Below are 27,469 nucleotides of genomic sequence, written 5' to 3'. Positions count from 1 at the left end.
ATTATTATTATTATCATTATTCAGTAGTCTTATTTTTATCACGTGCTTTCACTGCACCCCCGAGCGCAGCTCTGTGCGCCTTGGGTATGTGCAGTGGTTTGTTATGGTGTTCGTATTTTTACTGTATTGAAAGTGTTTTTACATATGATGCGTGCGGTGCCTAGTAATGCTATTTATATATACTTGTAAGTCCTGGTGTTTTGTTTATGTAGTTGTCTGAATGTTTTGGGGTTTTTTATTTATCATACCAAATGCACCTACTGTTATAAGAATTGTTTCTGTAGTCGACTATATCCCTCTCCAAAATTTCAGGCCTTGTACCTACAGTAGAAGGATTATTATCATTATTATTATTATTATTATTATTATTATTAATATTATTATTATTATTATTATTATTATTATTATTATTATTATTATTATTATTATTATTATTATTATTATTATTATTATTATTATTCAGTAGTTTTATTTTTATAGCGTGCTTTCACTTCACTACCGAGCGCAGCTCTGTGTGCCTTGGGTATGTGCTGTGATTTGTTGTGATGCTCTGATGGTTATTGTATGGAAAGTGTTCTGCGTAGGATGTGTGCAGTGCCTAGTAGTGCAATTTTCTGTATGTTATATGTGTTTGTAAGTCCTGGTGTTTTTGTTATGTATTTGTCTGAATATTTTTTTATCATGCCTAATGCACCTACTATGATAGGAATTGTTTCTGTTTTCAGGTTCCACATTCTCGTTATCTCTATTTCCAGGTCTTTGTATTTTGAGAGTTTCTACATTTCTTTTAGAGACACGTTGTCATCTGCCGGTATTGATACATCAATTATAAAGCATTTTTTTCTTCATGATCTCTGACAACTATATCTGGTCTGTTGGCCTTAATTTCTCTATCTGTGTGTATCGGCATATCCCAGAGTATGGTTGCTTTCTCGTTTTTTGTGACCTTTTCTGGTGTGTGCCTATACCATCTTTTTTCTGTTGTTATTCCATAATGTTGGCATAGCTTCCAATGTATGTAGGTTCCAACTCTGTCATGTCTGTGAATATATTCCTTCTTAGCCAGGACTGGGCAGCTAGAGATAATATGATTTATTGTTTCTTGTCCATCTCCACATATTCTGCAGTTACTTGTAATATTTCTTTTCATTACATGTTTTTGGTAATTTCTGGTGGGGAGGCTTTGGTCTTGTGCTACAATTAAAAATCCCTCTGTTTCTGCTTTGAGTCCTGAGCTTCTCAACCATTGCTGGGATTTTTCTTTGTCTATTTCTTTTGCGTTTAGTTTAGTGCAGTATTTACCATGAAGGGGCTTTTCTTGCCATCGTTTTATCATGGCTCGTTGCTGTTCTATTTTTAGTTTGGATTTCATTTGTTTTATAGCTTTTGTTGTTTCTTCATCATCTTCTTCTTCTTCTTTGTGTTTATTAGGTGGTATGATTTCTTGTTTGTATTTGTCAGCTTCCTTAAATACTGAGAACAGTCTTTTGTTTTGCTCGTGTTTTGCTGCTATCTGGATCAGTTTTCCTTCCTTCTGAAGTAGGTATTTTTGCAGTCCTATGGTGGTTATTTTATAGTAGTTTTCCAGCTGTATAAGGCCTCTACCACCTTCTATACGTTGTATATATAGTCTTTCTATGTCAGATTTTGGGTGATGCATCCTAGATCCTGTCAGTATTTTTCTTGTTTTCCTATCTATTTTGGACAGTTCATTTCGTGTCCAGTTAAGGATATTGTAGCTGTAACTTATAACTGGGACAGCTAAAGTGTTGATACCTATTATCTTATTTTTAGCATTGAGCTCTGTTTTTAGTATTGATCTAACTCGTCTATAATATTCTTTTTTTATTTTCTCTTTCATTTGTGTGTGTTGTGTCTTATCTAGTTCATGGATTCCTAAGTATTTGTAAGTTTGGCTTTGCTCTAATTCTTTTATTTCATTGGTTTTATCTAGTGTGATGTTGTTACTCTTAACTAGTTTTCCTCTTTTCATGGTTACTTTGGCGCATTTTTCTAATCCAAATTTCATATCTATTTCTTTGGTAAATCCATGAACTGTCTTTAATAGTGTTTCCAGCTGTTTGTCATTTGCAGCGTTTAGTTTTAGGTCATCCATATATAAAAGGTGGCTGATCGTTTTGCCGTAACATTTATATCCGCATCCAGTTCTATTTAGCATATCAGATAGAGGTGACAGTGCCAAGCAGAAAAGGAGTGGAGAGAGCGTGTCTCCCTGGAATATTCCTCTTCTAATGGGGATGTCTTTGGTTTTCATGAGTCCCTCTTTTGTTTGGAGGTGTAGGACTGTTTGCCATTTATTCATAGAGTGCTCTATGAATTTTATGATTGTTGGTGCTACTTTGTTAATGGCTAGTGTTTCGAGGATCCATGTGTGGGGGATGCTATCAAACGCCTTTTTGTAGTCAGTCCTTATTATTATTATTATTATTATTATTATTATTATTATTATTATTATTATCATTATTATTATTATTACTATTATTATTATTATTATTATTATTATTATTATTATTATTATTATTATTATTATTATCATTATTATTATTATTATTACTATTATTATTATCATTACATTATTATTATTACTATTATTATTATTATCATTATTATTATTATTATTATTATTATTATTAGTATCATTATTATTAATATTATTATTTTATTATTATTATCATTATTATTATTATTATTATTATTATTATTATTATTATTATTATTATTATTATTATTATATTATTATTATATTATTATTATTATTATTACTATTATTATTATCATTACAATTATTATTATTACTATTATTATATTATCATTATTATTATTATTATTATTATTATTATTAGTATCATTATTATTAATATTATTATTATTATTATTATTATATTATTATTATTATTATTATTATTATTATTCAGTAGTTTTATTTTTATAGCGTGCTTTCACTTCACTACCGAGCGCAGCTCTGAGTGCCTTAGATATGTGCTGTGATTTGTTGTGATACTCTGATAGTTATTGTATGGAAAGTGTTCTGCGTAGGATATGTGCAGTGCCTAGTAGTGCAATTTTCTGTATGTTATATGTGTTTGTAAGTCCTGGTGTTTTTGTTATGTATTTGTCTGAATATTTTTTATCATGCCTAATGCACCTACTATGATAGGAATTGTTTCTGTTTTTAGATTCCACATTCTGGTTACCTCGATTTCCAGGTCTTTGTATTTTGAAAGTTTCTCCATTTCTTTTAGAGAAACGTTGTCATCTGCCGGTATTGATACATCAATTAGAAAGCATTTTTTCCCTTCATGATCTCTGACAACTATATCTGGTCTGTTGGCCTGAATTTCTCTATCTGTGTGTATCGGCATATCCCAGAGTATGGTTGCTTTCTCGTTTTCTGTGTCCTTTTCTGGTGTGTGTCTATACCATCTTTTTTCTGTTGTTATTCCATAATGTTGGCATAGCTTCCAATGTATGTAGGTTCCAACTCTGCCATGTCTGTGAATATATTCCTTGTTAGCCAGGACTGGGCAGCCAGAGATAATATGATTTATTGTTTCTTGTCCATCTCCACATATTCTGCAGTTACTTGTTATATTTCTTTTCATTACATGTTTTTGGTAATTTCTGGTGGGGAGGCTTTGGTCTTGTGCTACAATTAAAAATCCTTCTGTCTCTGCTTTGAGTCCTGAGCTTCTCAACCATTGCTGGAATTTTCTTTGTCTATTTCTTTTGCAATTAGTTTAGTCCAGTATTTACCATGAAGGGGCTTTTCTTGCCATCGTTTTATCATGGTCCGTTGCTGTTCTAGTTTTAGTTTGGATTTCATTTGTTTTATAGCTTTTGTTGTTTCTTCTTCGTCTTCTTCTTCTTCTTCTTCTTCTTCTTCTTCTTCTCTTCTTCTTCTTCTTCTTCTTCTTCTTCTTCTTCTTCTTCTTCTTCCTCTTCATATTTGTTAGGTAGTATGATTCCTTGTTTGTATTTGTCAGCTTCCTTAAATACTGAGAACAGTATCTGTATCAATTTTTCTTCCTTCTGAAATAGATATTTTTGCAGTCCTATGGTGGTTATTTTATAATAGTTTTCCAGCTGTATAAGGCCTCTACCACCTTCTATACGTTGTATATATAGCCTTTCTATGTCAGATTTTGGGTGATGCATCCTAGATCCTGTCATTATTTTTCTTGTTTTCCTATCTATTTTGGTCAGTTCATTTAGTGTCTAGTTAAGGATATTGTGGCTGTAACTTATAACTGGGACGGCTAAAGTGTTAATACCTATTATCTTATTTTTAGCATTGAGCTCTGTTTTTTAGTTTTGATCTAACTCGTCTGTAATATTCTTTTTCTTATTTTCTCTTTCATTTGTGTGTGTTGTGTCTTATCTAGTTCATGGATTCCTAAGTATTTGTAAGTTTGGCTTTGGTCTAATTCTCTTATTTCATTGGTTTTATCTAGTGTGATGTTGCTACTCTTAACTAGTTTTCCTCTTTTCAGGGTTACTTTGGCGCATTTTTCTAACCCAGATTTCATATCTATTTCTTTGGTAAATCCATGAACTGTCTTTTGTAGTGTTTCCACCTGTTTGTCATTTGTAGCGTACAGTTTTAGGTCATCCATATATAAAAGGTGGCTGATCGTTTTGCCGTAACATTTGTATCCCCATCCAGTTCTACTTAGCATATTATTATTATTATTATTATTATTATCATTATTATTATTATTATTGTTGTTGTTGTTGTTGTTGTTGTTGTTGTTGTTGTTGTTGTTGTTGTTATTATTATTATTGTTATTATTATTACTAATATTATTATTATTATTATTATTATTATATCATCATCATCATTATTGTAATTATTATCCACACAACAGATTAGACTGATAGAAAAGGAAAATTCCTAATATCGCACTACAAGTAACCTTAGATGCTGAGAACCCACCTAAGTATCCTATCCGTCCCTAATAACACTATTTTCTAGAGCTGTTCTAAATTAGGTATTATGCTTATTTCTTCTATCCATCTGTTCAAATATCTAGGGATAGTTCCTAATGCACCTAACTACTGGAATACATTTTACCCGCACTTTCCATTGTCTCTGTAATTTAATGGCAGGATCCTGGTTCCTTGCTATTTTTTCTATACCTCTGATATTGAATCATTTGGGACTGTAAAGTTAAAGCACTTTCTATTATCTTTATCTACTACTACTAAATCAAGCCTTCTAGCTTCTGTTACTCTGTCAGTCTGAATATTAAAGTCCCACAACATTTTATATTTCTTACTTTCCAGTACTTTATTAGGTTCATGTAAATACCATTTATTAGTATGTTTGAATCCTAGCTTTCTACATAACTACCAGTGGATTACTCTCTTTAGGTTGTCATATCTTTTCTTGTATTCTTTCTGTGCCAGCATGCTAAATTCACCTACTATGTAAATAGCACTTTCCTCATTTGATTTGCATAACCTACATTGGAAATCTACTTGGACTTTGTCTATCTTGGCTTTTATCCAATTAGTCCTTAATGTTTGATCTTGTGCTGCTACTAACAAACTTTCTGTCTCCCTTTTCAGCCTTCCTCTCTGCAACCATAACCGTGTCTCACTATTATTATTTGCAGCAACTATCTCAGGGAATCTACCAATCTTCTCTTGCCAGTCAGATAACTTTTGTGTTTTTTTCTGTTTTTTTTTTGTTTCCCTATGCCTTGCTGTGACTCAAGCAGCTCTTAATGAACTTCCTTTACTATTACCTACATAGGAGTCTATATCTACTCTAGTTAACTCCATCCAGTCTTCTACTGATATTAGCTCTCTTACACTTTCCTTTCTAGGTAAGTATAATCTTGCTACTCCTGCCCTTGGGTGGAGTCCTCCATTCATATTGAATTCCTTCCTAGTTCTTCTGTCTAGTTTTGCTAATTCGGTTTTTGTCCGGCCTACAAAAGCTGCTAAGTATCTAAGTAATGATATTGCCCAAGAATTTATAGCCTTCACTAGATTCGGGCCATTTACCTTTGACTTCATTAGCTTCCTTACCCTTCTGATGTACTCAATTTTCATTTTCATTTCAATAGTTAGTACTCTGTCAGATTCTATAACTCTCTCCTTTCAATGATTTTAATGTCTTGCCACCTGGTAATTGGATGCCTTCACTATTGACTACCTGTCCCCTTTTCATGACTAATATTGTACACTTACCTATGCCAAATTCCATGCCTATATCTTTACTGAAGAGTCTTACAGTCTCTATTAAGGAATCTATCGCTTTTCATTCTTACTAAAAAGCTTCATATCATCCATATAGAGCAAATGGTTAATTTTTCCCTTACTATTTCTAAACTGATACCCTACCTTTGCTTTCCTTAGTACTAAACTGGTGGGGGATCAAACATAAAACAAATATTAAAACGGATAATTCCTCTCTTGATATTAACCTTCTGTAAGACTGTGTCACCTGAGTAGAGATTTACTTACCATTTCTTCATGCTAAAGCTAATTAATTCCCTTATGTTGCCTGCTATACTGAATATATTCAAGCATTCACATATCCATGAGCGTGGGATCATGTCATAGGTTTTCTTATAATCTATCCATGTTAGTGTTAGATTTTTCTTTCTAGCCTTTAGTTCATTTAGAACTGCTTTGTAACAGATCACGCGTTCCTCTACTATTCTTCCTGCAACCTTTCTGTTCTTCTGGCAGTAAATTCTGGTTGTCAAGGTGCTAGTAAATGCTTTCTGAAAACATTCCTATTAACAGCTTCCATGCTAATGGTAAGTGATTGGTCTAAGATTGCTAGCTCTATTACCCTTGCTTTTATCTTTCATAAGTAGTGCTCTCCCTCTAGTCAGCCAGTCTGGCATTATTCCTACAGTCGGGCAATCCTGAAGCTGTTCCCTCAGCCTCCCATGTAAACTACTGAATTTCTTTAGCCAGTACCCTTGAACTAAATCTGGTCCTGGGCCATTCCAGTTCGGTATTTTCTTAACACTTTACTCATTAATGCACTAGTTAGTCTTAGATCTGGCTTCTTCTCACTCACTACTTCTTCCTTCACTTTCTTTAACCATACTGCATTTCCATTATGATTGATTGGCTTATCCTAAATATTAAACCAGAACTTTCTAGCTTCTTCTGCATTAGGTGTCGCGTCTTCAGTATTTTCTTCGCCTCTATTTGTTTGGTTATAAGATCTCCTCTGGTCTGTTTCAAATAATCTTTTCTGTTGATACTGATCTATTCTTTTCTGATATTTGGAAAGGTTACCTGCTACTGCTATGATATGCTGTTTCAACTCTACTATTACTGTCCTAAATCCTTTCTCTTTGAAGTATTTTTTCTCGAGAGAAGATTAAAATTTTGTGTTTCCTAACTTGTTCAGTTTCCTGGCTTCTATTCTACTCAGATCTTGTCTTAAAGATTTCACTTTATTTTGTAATCTCCTTTTCCACATTTGCCCTTTTCTAATCCTTCCTTGTGGAATATCTAATCTTCTAGTAACTACTACACCCTCCTGCATAGATCAATAAATTAGTATCAGCTATATTCTTAGTATCTATCCTACTGATAACAGAATCTACTTTCCTATCCATATCTAGCAGTTTCCTTCTGTTGTCACCTTTTAATGCTGGTAATCTTTTCCTTACTTCTTTACTCATTACTTCCTGCAACTCATCTAAAATCCTCTGATTTTCCTCACTTAAATCGCTGGTGCCAGTTGTCCCTTCCTTATTGGTAGTGCCGTTATTATTTTTCCCTTTATGTTTTTCTTTTGGTTTGAGCTGTATCTCTTATGTCGTTGTTTGTCTTTCCTACTGCTTGGTCTTTCTTTCCCAGTTCTCTTGTGATTTCTTCCACCTCCAATTCTGTCATCCACTTTCTTCTCTTAATAGCATTAGCTTGATCTACTAGACTCTAATCAGTCACTTTAAACATACCCTTCTCTACCCTTCTCTACATCCGTTTTCAATAGCCCTTCTTTTAGGTTCTCTTTCTAAGTAGCACTATATCGCTCTCCTGTTTTTTCTCTGATCCAATCCCCCTCCTTGCTCATTTATCCACTGATGCTGTCTTAGGATAGCAGATTTGGTCAGTCTGCATCTTTTCTGAGCCATTGCTGAGCAAGAGGCATTCTCTTAAAGGTCCAACCTCATTTTTGCTGTTACAATCAGAGTTTCTTGGCAAACACTTGTCTCTCAATAATAAACTATTATTATCATCATCATCATCATCTTTATTATTATTCAGGTGGAGTGCTGGCAGAATCGTTAGCGCTCGGGGGAATATGCTTAGAGGCATTGCCTTTCATCCTTACGGGTTTGCTAAAAATAAGTACCAGTCGAGCCTTAGGGTCGATCTAATCGACTCTCTCCCCAAAAATTTCAGATCCTGAGTCTATAGTAGAAATAAATATTATTGTTGTTTTTGTTGACGTTTGATTGCACGACATACCGGTTTTGTCTTTTGCTTCATGCTACCTATGCAGCCTTCATTATCCTGGTGTTATATTCTTGCTTACACGATCCTCGTTACAGGTTACATCTTAAGAAATATTTTCATACATCTATAGGTAACTTTTAGCAATTCTCATCTAATATCGGAGAAATATTTAGGCCATCAAAAGTAATGTTACTAGATAAGTTTTCTCGCTTTACATGTAAGAACATTTATCCTAGTCAAACTCCATTCTTCTGCCTTATGAGGATGTCGAATGTGACCAAGATTTCCATTGAGAGCTTACTGATAATGGTCAATAAGACTCTCCCGATAACAGGTCAGTTTTTGTACCGATATCGGGCAACCAATTTCTTTCCTGGTGCCCAGAAATTTTTGAAGCACAATCTCAAGAGTGTTATTATCGATGCTGTATGTTTTTGGTTAAATGCAGAGACAATTTTTGTTACGATTCTCTTCTAACCACCTACACAAATTAAATTCTATTGATTCTCTTCAAACTTTTTTCTCCAGAATTATTCAGCATCTTCCTGTGAAGGTTTCTCTGTGACATTTATTGATTGGTCCTTAATGCCACTGCAAACTGTTAATTGGTTTGGAACTAATTTCTAGTTACTTTCAGCAACACTTTTCTGATGCCGAAGTTTTCAACTGACAGCCGTTAGCTCTTACTTCAGGGCGATTACTTTTTACTCAAGTGTTCTCTTTTTTACTGTCACCAAACTTTGTTTCTAATTTACTTTTCATATATATATGTATGCATGTATGTGTATATATATATATATATATATATATATATATATATATATATATATATATAAACAACTTATAAACAAGGGCAAAAGAAAAAAATTCTAATGCCAAATATGCCGAAAATAGACAAATTGTCAATAACCATACAATTTATCACTACAAACACGCGTCTCGAAGCAAGCCGACAGAAATTTCTAAAAAATTCCGTTAATATCGTATCGGTCCCAATTTCAGAGTTAATTCATAAGAATTTTCTCCTAGTCAGCAATAAATACGCAAGACATAAATGAAATACTCATACCCATGGAAGAAGCAAGCACTAAGTCATGAGCAGACCTAAGTACTCCAAATATATCCAAAATAGAAATTCTCCAGCTCATCTCCAGACACGTGCGATTCGAACTGAAAACTCTCACTGTGAGAGTTTTCAGTTCGAATTATATATATATATATATATATTACTTCTTTCAGTCAATAAACTGCGACCATGCTGGGGCACCGCCCTGAATTTTTAGTCGAATTAACCAATTCCAGTACTTCTTTTTTTAAGAAGTGGAACTTATTCTGTCTCTATGTGTGTGTGTGTGTGTGTGTGTGTGTACATGCATACGTACATGCATGTATGTATGTATGTATGTATGTATGTATGTATGTATGTATTTATGTATGTATGTGTGTGTATATATATATATATATATATATTATATATATATATATAAACAACTTATAAACAAGGGCAAAAGAAAAAAATTCTAATGCCAAATATGCCGAAAATAGACAAATTGTCAATAACCATACAATTTATCACTACAAACACGCGTCTCGAAGCAAGCCGACAGAAATTTCTAAAAAATTCCGTTAATATCGTATCGGTCCCAATTTCAGAGTTAATTCATAAGAATTTTCTCCTAGTCAGCAATAAATACGCAAGACATAAATGAAATACTCATACCCATGGAAGAAGCAAGCACTAAGTCATGAGCAGACCTAAGTACTCCAAATATATCCAAAATAGAAATTCTCCAGCTCATCTCCAGACACGTGCGATTCGAACTGAAAACTCTCACTGTGAGAGTTTTCAGTTCGAATTATATATATATATATATATATTACTTCTTTCAGTCAATAAACTGCGACCATGCTGGGGCACCGCCCTGAATTTTTAGTCGAATTAACCAATTCCAGTACTTCTTTTTTTAAGAAGTGGAACTTATTCTGTCTCTATGTGTGTGTGTGTGTGTGTGTGTGTGTACATGCATACGTACATGCATGTATGTATGTATGTATGTATGTATGTATGTATGTATGTATTTATGTATGTATGTGTGTGTATATATATATATATATATATATATATATATAATATATATATATATATATATATATATATATATATACATATGTATATGTATATGTGTGTGTATGTCTGTATTTTGCTACTGGTGTCAAAGCACGTGTTTTATACTAAATCGAGGATGCTGATTCCGAATCCCCACTTAGAATTGTCAAGACTTTTAGTTATGCATATGCGCAAGATTTTAACTATACTTTCTGCTAGATATAGGTCGTATTATAAAATTTGCTAAAATGACAGCGGTCTTAATTCAAAATTAAAGAAAAAACAGCAATAAAACAAACGATGAGAATGTTCATTATTTAGTTTAGCAATAGCTAGTGCTGACGTATTGTGTGCAAGAGCCAAATTCGTCAGTTTGTTCTAGGTAACTCTGTGTCATTTGCACTACCGTCACGTATGGTGTGTGTATCTCTCACTCTGCGTTATTACTGTTTTGTACCCAGACAACTTTTGCTTCGTCTGTGGAGAATTTGCTCCGCGTGACCAACGTAAGAACATTGCTACCAAATTAAAAACTGCATATAAATATTATTTCGGGTGCAAAGTTGAGGACCAAGAGAAGAGGTAGGCACCTCATATATGCTGCACCGTCTATTACTCGGGGCTTACACAGTGGCTGAATAGAATACGGAAGGAAATGCTTTTTGCTGTACCAATGGTATGGCATGAACCAACCAATTATGTCTCTGACTGTTACTTTTGCATGACTAATATAAGTGGTTTTTCAAAGAAAACCAAAGCAAAAATTACTATGCAGATTGTAAGTCGGCTCTAAAACCGGTCCCACGTGACTTCGAGAACTCTGTCCCAAATCCTTTCTCACATAATTCACTTAAAGACCATGACATGTCGCACGATGAACCCCTTGCTTCTCCTATCGACGAAGATTACGTAGTTGATTGTAAGGAAAATTGTTTAATCAAGATTTGAACGATTTAGTAAGCATTAGTAGTATTTTCAGAAGATTAGTAGCATTTTCAGAGAAGGCAGAAGTTTTGGAATCCAGACAACAGCAATGGAATTTCCTACAGCAAGGTGCGAAAATTGCCATTTTCCGTTCACACCATTAAGTCTTATATGTCTTTTTCAAGCAAGAAAATAATGTTAGTTTCTGTACTGATGTTAATGCGCTCATGCAAAAACTAGGACACATACATGTGGCTAACGAATGGAGATTGTTTATAGACTCGAGTAAGGTTAGCCTCAAGCTATGTTGTTACATAATGGTAATGAAAAACCCTCCATTCCTGTGGGTCATGTTGTCGGTATGGAAGAAACTTACGAATCGATGGAACTCATTCTGAAAGGAGTTAATTACTCATTTCATAAGTGGAATATTTGTGGTGATTTAAAAGTGATTTCCCTCCTCCTAGGACTGCAACTAGGATATACCAAAAATATGTGTTTCTTGTGCGTTTGGATCAGCTGCGACGAGAGGAATCATTTCTCCGTAAAAGACTGACTTAAAAGATACGAGTTGGTCGGTACAATGTGCAGCATATGCCACTAGTAGACCCGGCCTCATGGAAAACTTTGTAAAAGCAATAACACATGATGGTTGTGGCTTCCAGTACTTAAAAGTAAAATTTGGTGCTGAGAAAAGTGACGCAAAACTGAAAGCAGGCATTTCATTGGACCCAAGATCAGAGAATTTACGTCTGATAGCAAATTCAGAGGTAAGCTGAATCCAGTCGAGCTGACGGCATAGGATTCATTCGTGTTATTTGTACAGAACTTTCTTGAAAATTATAAGAGTTGAAAACTATGCTGATTTAATAAACAACATTCTAACTGCGTATGAAAGAATGGGGTGCCGAATGTCCCATGAAATGCACTTCTTGCATTCTCATCTCAATTTTTTCCCACCGAATCTTGGTGCCATTAGTGATGAGCAGTATGGTGAGAGATTCCACCAGGACATATCTGAGATGGAAACGAGGTATCAAGGCCGGTTCAATCCACACATAATAGGTGACTACTACTGGTTCCTACAACGGGCGACCAACACAATGCATAAGCGCAAGAGCAAGTACCTGAAACATTTCTGAGCTGAGTATATCAAAACTAAAGTGAGTATTCCCTTAACATAAATATACTATGTTATATTATATTATAATACTATTTGCTTAGAACATAAATATACTATATACAGTATTAATATACTATTATAATAATCATTTATCTTGAACTTAACTATTCCTGATACTAATATAGTATTAATATATAATTATGCGCGTAATTCAAAATCCTGGTGTGCTACAGCAATTCTGAGTTCAGATTCGGAATCAGCGTACTCAGTTTAGTTTATTACAGCACCAGTTGTCTGGGTAGCAGACAATAGTTTTTGTTTGTTTTTTGCCCAGTGTAATTAAGGGTACTAACAGGCAGTACCTGGATGCTAACATAGCAGTCAAAATGACCAAACCACAAGTTTTTCCTTTAACACAAAGGTGAAATCTGGCATATGAAAAAAACTCTAAGACCTCGTATCAATAACGAAAATAATCGAAAATTCAAAAAGTCAGACATACCTGTATCACTGTGATTTCGAGCTTTGAGAAATATCCTTAGTTCATCCTCAATGAGTTTTACTGAACCCAGGGTTGTAGAGTTTGTTCATTTCAACTAATGTGTGCGATGACATTTTTTAATACCGCAGCAAATTTTAAAAGGTGATCGAAATGAATAAAAATTATATGAATATATTTGAGGACATTATTTGTCCGATTTCACCTTTGTGTTAAAGAAAAACGTGTATTTTTTACGTGTGCCACTAATACCATTATAAACAATAATATCCGCATATACATATATATGTGTGTAATCATGTATAGATAGATAGATAGATAGATAGATAGATAGATAGATAGATAGATAGATAGATAGATAGATAGATAGATAGATAGATAGATAGATAGATAGATATTGTCACGCTACTGTCCCATTGGAATATAAAAGTACCACCACTCAAACGATTATCCTTATGAAGAGCATTCGGAAAGATCATACTTTTTTAAACTATACTCACATGAAGTATACTCATTACTACAAGCTTACTAAACATATCGTTATTTCAGAGTGCTCCTACTCTTTGCAACAGTAAGTTGTTCCAACTTTGTGATATCTGCTTAGAGCTTGGTGGTCTAAGCCATTAACACTCCGTGCTAGACTTGATTTGTCGCCAAATTTAACTCTGCAAATGTTACCCTTCGGTAAATTTAGTAGAATTCACACCATTACAAGCATTTGGCTCTGGTCTCCCTCCCGCGAGTTTTAGAGGCTCTGGTGGGATGGAGGAAGGAAGTAACCCTCAGACTGCCCCTCCATCTCTGACTAAACCGTTAGAAAATCTCGGCGGCGGCGTGAAAAGTGTATTTTTTAAAAATTAAACTAAGTTTTTTATGTCACCTATCACTTAACGAATCGCATAAATGAAATTCGGTTAAATATTCACGCTTATTTAGGTGATAGATATATGCAATTTAACTAAAGGTTGTATCATATGTACGGGATACTTTTTGTTATGAGGAAAATGGAAAAATAAGAGTGAATACTTATTTTATGAGTGCTGTGTATTAAGTCTACAAAATTGTACCTAAATTATATAAAATGTATAAATAAAGTGCATTAAGTAATCATTGTATTCCAATTTCTTTCACTTTTCAATGAATAGCAGATGAGCGACTATCTTTCCTTACAGACACAAGTTTTTTTTAATTAAGTTTTTAAGAAATAGCCCAATAGGTTTACCATTAATTCCGTGAAATATTAAGGGTCTCGCTAGTTATTATAAACAGTGCAAAACACTTTACGAATATATCTTTATGTATATTTTCATTAATATCTAGTAAAGTAACAGAGTGACTCAAGGTTCGAGAGTTTCGTGCGTTGGCACTGCACTACGTGGTATTTCTTAAGACATTCACACTTCATGTGTTTATTTCACGTGTTGCTACAATATCGCACTTGTTACAATATTAATTTCAAATGAGTTTTCGTTACAATTCTTATCGTGGAATAAAAGAGCATTAGTCGCCTGTAATAAAAGTGAAGTCGTATTGCAACACTTTAGATCAACTATTGACACCTTTTTAATGTTATATTAAGGAATAGCTTTTAAACAACAATTTAAATAGTAGATACACACATATACACACATCTGTAATCATACGTGTAATATCTGAACTCAAATTCAACCTGTTTGTTAACAGGCCTTTGTTATTCTGGGAAAAAGAACCGATATATTTTTAAGATCAGACATGTACTCATACAAACACACATAAATATATTCACACAGCTATAGGCGCAGGAGTGGCTGTGTGGTAAGAAGCTTACTTCCCAACACCATGGTTCCGTGTTCAGTCCCACTGCATGGCACCTTGGGCAAGTGTCTTCTACTATAGCCTCGGGCCGACCAAAGCCTTGTGAGTGAATTTGGCACATGGAAACGTTGTATATATATATATCTATATATATATATATATCTTATTATAAAAGGCAGATTTTATCTGCCTCCCTTTGTAACTTATAGAAATCTACAATATAGGATTTCTTCAATTACAATTTACCTAGCATTTTTAAGAGTAGAATGCATCGGGTCATGCCAGGTCCAGTTTTTAAAATTTAAACTCCAATTAAGCAAAATTTACAGAAAACTCACATTCTGGTGTGTATGTCAAATGCTTTTCTTAGTCTGGTTTACAGCACACGCAAACGCACACACACAGTGTGCAACGAATAAAATGAAAGTAAATAGCGACAGAGTGATTTGAGGAAGACTAAACTGAAAGTATTTAAACCACTACTCAAAAAATAAAGAAACACAGCAAACAGAAACAAATAAATACATAACGATTTACTCCTCACACAATTTCTTCAATTAGAGTGTACCCATGATTTTTCAGAGTACTTCAGTGGGTGATGCCATAAAAAATTTCTTTCAATTTTACCACCAATTAAGACAAAATTCGAGAAAACTCAATATTTTAACATATCACTCCGAAAGCATTGATGTACATGTGTGCGTGCGTGAGTGTGTGTGTGTGTCATTCCTCACACACACGCATACACATACATATACAACTACATACAACTACATACACATACAACTACATACAAACACGTGTGTGTTTGTTATTAGTAAAAAGGCGCCAAAACACAACTCACTTATCATTCCAACACATTTGCAAAGACACACGGACGGACAGAAAAGGTAAATTGGTTTTTATTTTACTCTGTATATATTTTATTATATAATATTATATATAGATATATGTATATATAATTGCAGTATGAAACAGTGTTTATGTATAAACAGACGACACTTATATATAGTTATTATAATAAGAGATTAATAAATGTATGCATCCGTTTAACCCTTTCGTTACCAAGCCGCCCGAATTTACCTATTCATATTTAAATGAGAATATCAGAGCAAATCTCTTTAGTACATTCGTGAAAACACGTATTATACTTCGTAAACACTTCAACTACAGTTTTGTACAAAAATCGAAGTGTAATTTTAATTCCGTGAATTATGGGAGATTTTTTTCCGAAATTTGTTCCTATTGTGTTTTCAAAATTTGTAATTCTGACAAAAAATGGATACGAATTTCATTATATCAAGCAGCGAGTCAGAATTCGAAGGATTTTCTACTGAAGACCTTCATAAATCTAACTCTATGACTGAAAAAAAAAAAGCATCTTTATATAAGAGTGAAGTTGTGTGTCTGTCTCCAACGATTTAGATTCCTAACTACTCCCACATTTTGCGGTGCAGTTTAACCAAAAGCGGGTATCTTATAGTCGTGATTCATATCGAGCCCTTCTGGGTATTAGCGTGCGTCTACGATGAGTCTACAATTAAAAAAAAATTACCATTATATTTTCCCATTTTAATGCATTTTTTTCGCTTTTATATAAGGGAAGTAACTCTCTAAAAATATCTACGATGTGTCAACGATTTTAAAAAAAATTTACCTTAATTTTTTTTCAATTTTTAATGCATTTTTTTGCTATTTTTTGGCTATAACTCTCTAAAAATGCTTATATAGTTATTTCCCTTACAACCCGAGCAACGCCGGGCGATACTGCTAGTATATATATATAAATATGTGTGTGTGTGTGTGAGTGTGTGTGTCTGTGTCTGTGTGTGTTTGTGTGTGTGTCTGTGTTTCTAACCCCACCATCGCTTGACAATCGATGTTGGTGTCTTTACGTCCCCGTAAACAAGCGGTTCAGCAAAAGAGGCTTGCCTTACAAAGAATAAGTCCTGGGGTCGATTTGTTCGACTAAAGACGGTGCACCAGCATGTCCGCAGTCAACTGGCTGAAACAAATAAAAGAATAAAGCTATGTATACAGATAGATAGATAGAGATGTATTCATACACATAAACACACAAACGCACACACACGCATACATACATACATACATACATACATACATACATACATACATACATACATACATACATGCATGCATGCATGCATACATACATACATACATACATACATACATACATACATACATACATACATACAGGTGCCACGCAGTGGAATTGAACCCGGAGCCATGAGGCTGGTTATCAAGCTACTTACCACACAGCCACTCGTTGTTTTCAGTAGTAGTAGTAGTAGTAGTAGTAGTAGTAGTAGTAGTAGTAGTAGTAGTAGTAGTAGTAGTAGTAGTAGTAATAGCAGCAGCAGAAACAGCAGCAGCAGCATCACTATCATCAATATCATTAGGAACTGTGACTTCTTAAATTGTAACTCTGAGTTTGACGTTACTCATTAATAAAACTATTAATGAAATGGTATATGTATGGACGTCAAACTGAAGGATTACCCGTAAAAGTTTGATAAGCATACACGCACTCACACATACATATATGCATATATAAAGATACATATTTACATATACATATATGCATATACATACACATATATATGTGCACATATACAAGTATTTGAAAATATATTGAATTATGATTATGAGTAGTGCATCGACATATGGTTAGTTGCCAAATAACCTGTTTGAAAATACGTCCTATTTTCATCTATTCTGTACTATGTGTGAAAATATGTATTTTCATCCCGTAGGTGTCGTGCGCAAAACCTATATGAGTACGAATGCGACTGTTTAACCGAAATCATAGTATTGATGACCATAATATTTTTGTCTTCTTTTTTTAATAGAAGCATCGGTTTGTTTATAGCAAATATATTTCGTAAGAAAAAAATTTTCAGTCTTATCTAGTCCTGTTCTTATCAAATACTAGGATCAGCTTAGTTATAACAATAATTAATGATGAAAATGTCTGTGAGAATTCATCACTTCAGATATTTTATTGAGAATATCGACAGAATGTTACTCTTTTTTCTAAAAACAAATATCGCCTCTTCTGGAACACTGAAGTATGAGTATGTATGTTCCAATCGATCTAATTATTGTTAATATCATTACACTGGTCACCAAAGATTTTGTTGCAGAAGACCAAATAGGTATTCCTAGCTAATTTCGGTATGCTTATTTGAAAATTAGATTTTTTTCTATCACGTCTACATTCTGTGTAAAATGCGAATCACTTAATAAAATTTCCTACCACGTCCAGATCTTGGTTTTAATCGTCTTAATGCCAGTAATATGAAACTCATTTTTCAAGGTTAAAGCAATTTTTGTTTGCTAGCAATATGCAAATTCTTATGATTTTTATCAGTAAAATTTATCCCGAGTTGGCAACACTGAGTCAAGAGTATAGTAACGGCCCAACGGTTAGTCGCTACGTGGCAGTCCAGATGCTAATTACCAAAACAAAAAGCAAAGTTGCTTGGTTCCAGACTTCAAGAATGGAATTTTTCTCCAGCCAAACACTAAAGTTTCCCATTTCCATCATCGCCATCTGCAGTTTTCATCATTTTACTTATAGGAAGAAAATGTTTGTTTCTGCCACGATATCAGTGGCCTGATGGAAAGGATTGGCTTTCGCTATGATTCAAAAGAATGGAGACTATTCATTGACTCTAGTAAAGCTAGCCTTAAAGCTGCATTACTGCACAAAGGCAACAAAAAACCTTCAATTCGTGTAGCACATGACACTGGCCTTAATGAGACCTATGAATCAATGGAGCTGCTGCTGAGACTCATCAAATATAAGGACCACATATGTAATATTTGTGGCAACATTACAGTTATATTATTACTTCTTGGATTAAAGTTGGGATACGCAAAGCATGTGTGCTTTTTGTGTCTATTGAACAGCAGAGATGACAGGAACCACTACAAAAAACATGACTGACCATCTAGAACTGAACATGTTGTTGGTAAACAAAATATGAAATACCCAGTACTCAGAAAGTACATATTCCACCACTTCACATTAAACTTAGCCTTATGAAAAATTTCGAGAACGGTATTGATCATCAAGGTAATGGTTTCCAATATTTAAAGGATAAATTAAAAGGAATATTGACAGATGCAAAGCTACAGCTGGAATTTTCCATCGACCACAGATTCACAACGTCATCCACGACTCATCGTTTCTATCTAATTTAAATGAGAATGAATTAGGGACATGGATATCTTTTGTTGAAGTTATAAAAAATTTTCTTAGAAACCCTAAAGCTGAAAACCACCTTGAAATTGTAGAAAACATGCTTCAATCTTATGAAAAAATGGGACGCAGAACGTCTTTGAGCATGCATTTTTTTTACATTCTCGGCCTATGGGGCTGTGAGTGACGAGCATAGTGAGCGCTTCCACCAACAGATTTCAGTTAGAGAAAACAGATACCAAGGTAATGTCAATCCAAACACGATAGATTATTGTTGGTTCATGCAGAAGGTGTGTTCGTCATCGTACAAGCAACAAAGGAAGAGGAAACATCAAAGATTCACTTAAGAACGAGAAGTTGCCTTTCTGTAGTAACAACAAAGAGATCTATTCCATCTCAGTCACAGATTTTTTAATTAAATTTTTTTAACTGATCAATTTGAAACTTCAATTACTGGTAGAATTTCTCACGTAGAACACGGTTTACTCTGAACGTTTTTGACAAAATTTCTTATTTTAGAAGTTATTTCGTGTTAAAATTGTCATCTTTGGGTAATTTCAACCAATCACCGACGTGTATTCGGTTGAAGAAACCTACTGCTGTTTGCGATAATAATCGAAGAGGAACAACTTCCAGGTCATCTCTACATATATTTAATCATACACGTCTATACGGCAATACAACACAGAAATGATATAATACGGTGATAAATGTGTTAGTATAACGCCTAAAAGAAATGAAAATGTCCTCACATTTCAAAGGAAATACGAAGGGAAAGCGAATTAAGGAAAATTCACAGGGGTAGAAGAAAGGGGGAAGGAAAAAAGAAAAAGGAGGAAATTATATATATTAAGTTGAAAGAGTAACAATTGCTATATGAGAGCATCACCATCCAATAAGGTGACATCAGAAAAAGTGGTTAGGTTTAGTGTGAAAGCTATTGTAAAAGATTGTGTGTATTTATGTGCGCGTCTGTATGTGTGTGTGTTTCAGTGTGCGTGTCCGTACGTGTGTATGTGTGTGGAAAGCATGTAACGCGGTGTGCATGTGTGTGTGAGCATTTAAGAGTGTAAGTGCATGTGAGAGTGTGCATCTTATGTATAAGCATATGTGTTGATGTATGCATAATCGCGGTCGTGAGCGTGAGTAGCATTGATCTGTGTGTGTATGCTTAGAATGTGTGAGCATGGTTTAGATGAGTGTGTGTGCGTGTGTGTTCATGTGTTGTGTGAGTGTTTATATGGCTAAATTACATGTACGTGTGTGTATGGGAAGCGTATATGTGTGAAGTCGTTTGTACATGTGAGTGATAGTAATATGGCTGTATTCACGTGTTGGTATACATGTGTTGGTATATGTCGTTAGTCTGCATTCATTTGTATTATTTTGTGTGAACGTCTGCAAGTTAGATTAAGTTTTTTTGCTTGTATATATGAGCAGTGAGTACAGAAGATTGCAGGTATTTGAGAAAATAATGAGAAAACAAATGAAATATGAAAATTATTATCAAGGCCATAAATGTGTTTTGCTCTTTTTCTTTTCTTTTTTTTTTGTATATGATCAAGTCCCTTGGCTACTGGAGATAAGGTTATACAATCGTCCTCTTTTCCCCTCTCCTTCATAGCATATCGACTTTTGAGAATTCTTAATACTTAAGATTATTTCCCCTCCACACGTAGAGCTTATCTTAATTGCGTTTTGGTGATTATGATACATTCTCTGGAGGCACAGATAATTTAAGTAAATCAAGAATTGATTTCAAAACATGCAACTGTCCACTCTGAGTTATCTCTCTAAGCTCTTTTTTGTTTACATGTATGTGTATATATTCTTTTATTTATTTCAGTCATTTGACTGCGGCCATCCTGGAGCACCACCTTTAGTCGAACAAATCGACCCCAGGACTTATTCTTTGTAAGCCTTAATCTTTTGCCTAACCGCTAAGTAACGGTGTCGCAAACACAGACAGACACACACAGACACAGACACACGCATACACACACTCACACACATCACACACACATATATTTATATATATATATAAAACTAACAACCATCCACGCACTACACCACCCAAACACATCAAAATACTACACATCACACAAACACAACACCACACACTCAAAGCCCTCTTTCCAAATGCGGTTGGGGGTTCCAAAAATACCTTTCACAAAAACTCTATAAAAACCTCCTCCAAGACGCATCAAAGGACGAGGAAGCCAAAACTTTCGACACAAGTAAGTAACTCTCTGTACCTTCCTTTTTGTGTTTTAAAGCACACACCCCAATAGAATCATGGTCAAGATTGGTTGTGTGAATGCGCGTGGCTTGGGGTCTCCTTGGAAACAAGGATACCTCCTAAATGACATCAAGTCACACGATTTGGGAATCATAGCCATAAGTGAGACCAGACTCCACGAGCCACGGGCCCTAAAGTCCATGTTTGGCGGACAGTTTAACATTTATTTTGCTTCCTGTCTGCCGAGGATGGGCGGTAGTGGCACCGCGGTACTTTTTCACAAGAGCCTGGATCTCGAAGTCAAGACGATATTCGTAGACCCGGAGGGTAGACTGGTCGTTCTGGATGTCGACGGCAGCAATGGGTGCGCTTTTCGACTCGTATCAGTCTACGCACCGCCTTTAACAGGTCGGCCGGATTTCTTTCGACGTCTAGAAGTATTCCTGGGAACGTCTCGTCCTTTACTTTTAGTGGGGGATTGGAATGCTACCTTGGACACGCATCTAGACTATGTGGGGAGAGACAAAAACAGAAGGGGATGCAAATGCCTCAGAGACCTGCTCAGACGATTCCAACTGTCTGACAGGTACCGACTCGACCACCCAAATGCACCAACGTGGACATGGAGCAACCGCAGTGAGTCGTCGAGATCGTATCTAGATAGGATACTGTGTAGGACAGTAGACAGGGATAACTTAGGATGTCCACAATTCCACACAGTCAGCTACACGGATCACAAATTGGTGACGTGTACTCTAGACTTAGATAAAGCACATAGACAGGGTCCTGGTTACTGGAAACTGAACGCATCTTTCCCGTCCAGACAGGTTTTCAGAGACAGAATCAACACGTTAGTAAAAAGGGCTTTAACGGGAGCCATTGTCAACAACAAATGGTGGTTCGCCCTCAAGAGAGCAGTAAAAGCGGAAGCAATTAGATATAGCAAGGCACTAGCCGTAGATAGAAACAGAGTAGAGGGTGAGTTAGTTAAGAAGTTAGAAGAGGCAATAAGAAGCGGCATCACATCCGACGTTTTAGCGGCGAGGTTGACCCAAGACCAACACTTCAACGCCAAACACGAAGGGTGTGCTGTCAGGGCTAGGATGCGTGCTCTAAGGATGGAAGGTGTTGGAGCCGCGAGGGAGGCCCGGGTGGCGGAGGCGCAGCAGGGCAACAAAGCCACCATTCAGTCTCTGGTAGATGAACAAGAGCGCGAATTGCTCGAGCCCAGCAAGATGTGCGAGACATTTCAGCGGCACTTTGCCCGACTGTACGGGACGAGTGGCGAGCGTGAACGCAGGGTGGACTTCAGTGCCTACCTGCACAGCCTACCATAACTCTCGGCAAGAGAGGCAGAGTGCTGCGAAGGTGCCATCACGGCGGCGGATGTGCGGGACGCGATGGCAGAATGCTCGAGAGACAAATCGCCGGGTTTGGATGGTCTGCTCTACGAGTTTTACAATTGTATGCCAGACTTGTTTGGAGACGTCTTGGCAGCGGTATACTGCAACTGGCAGCAAAACGGGAGCATACCCGGTTTTGTGAGTCGAGGATCCGTAACGCTGCTGAAGAAAGATCCAAACAAGGGGAACATTATAGATAACTTTAGACCAATCACTCTGCTCAATGCAGACCTGAAAATTTTGACAAAGGTGTTAGCCAAGAGGTTGGCGCTTGTCATCGAGAAACTGGTCGACAACGCACAAACGTGCGCCGTGCCGGGCCGGAGCATCCATGACAACCTCCATCTGATGCGCTACATCATAGACACAGTAGTTAAGGAACCTGGCATGGGTGGGGCCCTGATCAACTTGGATCAATCGAAAGCCTTCGATAGGGTAGACCATCGATACTTGGAGGCAGTCCTGAGTGCGGCTGGTTTCGGTCCCGTCTTCCGCGGCTGGATAGCTGCCTTGTACAGAGGCATCCGTTCGGTAATTCGCGTGAATGGACATCTATCAAGACCTTTCGACATTGCACGTTCGGTCCGTCAGGGATGCCCCCTCTCGGCGCTTCTATACGTATTGACTCTTGAGCCACTACTGCGGAAGCTGGGGACTCTGAGAGGCATCCCGCGAGAATTGGGATGCGGGACGAGCGTGTCTGCATACGCGGACGACGTCACCGTCATAGAGTCAAGCCACGAGCACATCGAGCTGGTCGGCGAGACACTGAAAAACTACGAAGCGGTGACAGGAAAAGTCAGTGGGCTTGCGGCTCGGCACCTGGAGAAGCAAACCCATGCCGTCCACCAGTACCTCCGTCATGGGACGCTGGACAGACGGCCCGGTTGAGTTGCTTGGGGTCTGGTTCGGTCCGGACCTCCAAATGGAGAAGAACTGGAACGAGATAACGAGTAGGGTGGTCACTCTCGCCCGGCAATGGGCCGAGAGGAAACTGTCCCTAAAAGGTCGGGCGGAGGTGGCGAACACGTACATCACGTCCATCATCTACTACCGCCTGACCGTCGTACCTTGTCCCGACCCTATCATCACCAAACTAGAACGCATTCTCTTCCGCTTCTTGTGGAAAGGATGCGTCCCGATGGTCAGGCGATCCATTTGCTGTCAACACCCGTTAAAAGGAGGGCTGGGCATCCCATGGTTGATGATGCGCAGACACGCGCTGAGACTGCGACATCTCCGGCTCTATGTAGACGACGGTGAACAGGTGTGGTCGCCGTTTGTGAGGCACGCTTTCCCGCAGCTCGTCTCCATGACCGAACCACAGTCGTGGATCAAAAAGAGGCCGAGGAAGGGCGAATGGCACCGCGAGTGTCGCGTTGCTCTCAAGCAACTCTGCCGTCCCAGGTCGACCTTGAGTGACTTCAACACAGCCAAAGCATTCTATAGGGGATTAGTGGAGGGGAGGTACGACGACGATCTTGGGGCAAACCTGGGCGTCGACGAGGAATACCTGACCCGCCTGTTTCAAACGACTTTCGGGCCGGGACCTATGGACAACCTCCAGAGATCCCTGGCCTGGCGGTGCTACCGAGAAGCGCTACCCGTTCGGGATAAGCTCTATAGGCATGGCTCGAAGAAACACGGGGCCGACCTGCCCGAGATGCGGGCAGAGCGACGAAACCGCTCTGCACGCAATCGTGCAGTGTCCAACAATCTCCGACCTGTGGGCTTATGTCGAATGACTGCTGTCACGTGTGGGACGTGTCGGTTTATCAGCCGAGTCTATCGTTAATATCGTCACGCCTCCTTCCTTCAAACGGGAAGGAAGCGCTATTTTTATCATACTTGTGGCTATGGCGAAAGAATGTATCTGGTGGACGCGCCTGAAAGGATTAGAGACAAACACTTTCCTCTCTGGTCAATCTCTCATCAACTTCTTCAAGTATCACTTAAAGAGGAAAGTGAGAGTAGAGAGGCAAGTTTTGTCTAGTGAATGTTTTAAAAAAAGATGGGTGAATGTAGCAAGGATGGCACTTATGAATGACGAAGCCACCTTGACTATGATTCTATGAACCGTAAAAATTAATACAGAGAGTTGCTTATTTGCAAAAAAAAAAAAAAGAAATACGTGGTCTTTTCCGTAGGCTTTTCTTTCCACGGGTAAACCTCACCTGTCCTCCCCTTTACACTTCATATTGACACTTCTGTGATAACGATCCCTATTGATCAATTTTTTTCCTTTCCCTCCCCACCTTTTTTTTTTAATTTTATCCCCCCTTTTTGTCCTCTTTCTTTCCTTTTACGATCCCTTTTGATCGAAAACCAAACCACCTTTTTTTACCCCCAAAAGAAAAGCTTGTAATTTGTCCTGTCTGTGTGCAGCCCTGTGTGGCTAATAAAGAAACATATATATATATATATATACGACAGGCTTCTTTCAGTTTCCGTCTACCAAATCCACTCACAAGGTTTTGATCGGCCCGAGGCTATAGTAGAAGACTGCCTAAGGTGCCACGCGGTGGGATTGAGCCCAGAACCATGTGATTGGGAAGCATGCTACTTACCACACAGCTACTCCTGCGCCTGTATATATATTTATATAATACAGATAGACCGAGGTTCACTACAGCTATTTCAAATATTTTTATTGATGAACAAATCAATTACACCATGTAAAAATAAAAACGTTTTCTTCAAGTGTATGAAAAATAAAATTTAACTCAGATAGTATACAATGCATATTGACCCTCTCATTTCGGTACCGTATTTGCTTCAGTGAGTATGTACGTGTCCGTACACATGAATGCTATCTCTGACTCTTAGTGCCTTTGTTATTAAAATACCTTGATTCAATTGGATTCTTGAAATAATTGTGTGTGTGTGTGTGTGTGTGTGTGTGTGTGTGTGTGTGTGTGTGTGGTGTGTGTGTGTGTGTGTATGCGTGCGTATGTGCGCGTGTGTGTGTAGAAGATTGAAAAGCCTTTGCGACTTTTTCAACTTAGAGTAAAGCATGAAAAACAATTAAATTGTGGAAAAATTAAATGAAATGGGTTTTTTTAGAATATTCCCATAGTTCTCAAATACGTGGGACATTTTCCTTTTCTCTCCCTCTCTCTATATCTCTCTCTCTCTCTCTTTCTCTCTTTCTCTCTCTCTTACTTTTGTGAAAGCTCGGTAAGTAGGAAGTAGCAGATCTGAAGAAATGTTTAATATGAGGGATGTGGATTCTAGGTTTTGATTGTTTATGTAGCAGTAGCCGAGGAAGGAGACGGCGAAGAAGAAGAAGAAGAAGAAGAAGAAGAAGAAGAAGAAGAAGAAGAAGAAGAAGTATGATAGTAGTAGGCTGTTGCTAGAGTCTTCTTAAATGGTCAATTGACTTAAAAGTGACCTATTGTGGTTATTGTACTCGTGATTTGGAATGGTTCTGAATAAATTCATGGGTAGTGACTGTATATATATATATATATATATATGTATATATATATATATATATATATATATATATATATAATACTACAAAATTAGAGAATGGAGAAATATACTTAAATCAGTAAAACATCAACTATCCGATGATACTCAATCCATACTTTAATACACCATTACATATGAGTAAAGGCAATACATAAAATGAAATGAGATATACAGTAATAGTAAAAAGATAAAGAGATATAAGTAAAAAATTTTCAAATATAATATGCAAATAAATCAAAACTGACAGCTGTTTCGGCAGTGAGGACAGTCATACCTCATTTAACCTATAAGCCATAAAGGCAGGTGTAAATGAGGCATTAACAAGGATGCCCCACGGCCTCTTCAGAGAATTAAATTAAATTTGTTATAATAGTGAAAAATATTATACAATCATATACATATAAATATAAAAATATAAAAATGTAAAATATAAAAACTTATACATCATAAAGCTACACTTATATAATATAATACACATTTGTACAAAAAAGGAAGGTAAACAGAACAAAATAAAACAAAATATATAATAGTGTATATATTAATATCAATAAGTACCGATATTATACATATTTGGCTAATAGTTTTTTTTAAATATATATAAAAAAAAAAAAAGGCTAACATATATGGAGATGAAAAATAATAATTAAATCCGTGGTACAGTTCATAAGATTCTAAAGCTATAAAAGTTAATAAAAATTACTATTAATAATAATAATAATAATAATAATAATAATAATAATAATAATAAAAAAATATAATAAAAAATAGATACAGTTAAGTTAGCACCAAGTCCATCCTTACAAGATCGAAATAACTATGAGTTAAGAAATGTTGACCACTAGGTAAAGAAAATATAGATTAATTCGATTGGCTATTGGTTTGAAATTTAAATCACAAAAGAAAATTATACGGTTGGTTAGTCAGGGAACGCCAATATTCACACACGCATCTACAGATCAATCGCACATACACACATAGTAATATGTATATGCATACACTTATACACATACATAATTACAAGCAACAACTAGCACATAGATAAACAAAAAGGGAAGCAACTATGCTACAATTTAGTCCTTCAAAATTATAATTGTGCCTCAATAATAAAAGAAGAACCATTCATGCATTCCATAAAATATTTAATTTAGATATAAATATATTTTTAAATATCAATATGTTACTAAGTCAGATACTTATTTCATGGGTAACTTAAAATTTATA

The sequence above is a fragment of the Octopus sinensis genome, linkage group LG4, assembly GCF_006345805.1.
Source record: "Octopus sinensis linkage group LG4, ASM634580v1, whole genome shotgun sequence".
Lineage (NCBI taxonomy): Eukaryota > Metazoa > Mollusca > Cephalopoda > Octopoda > Octopodidae > Octopus > Octopus sinensis.
This window is presented reverse-complemented; position numbering follows the sequence as displayed.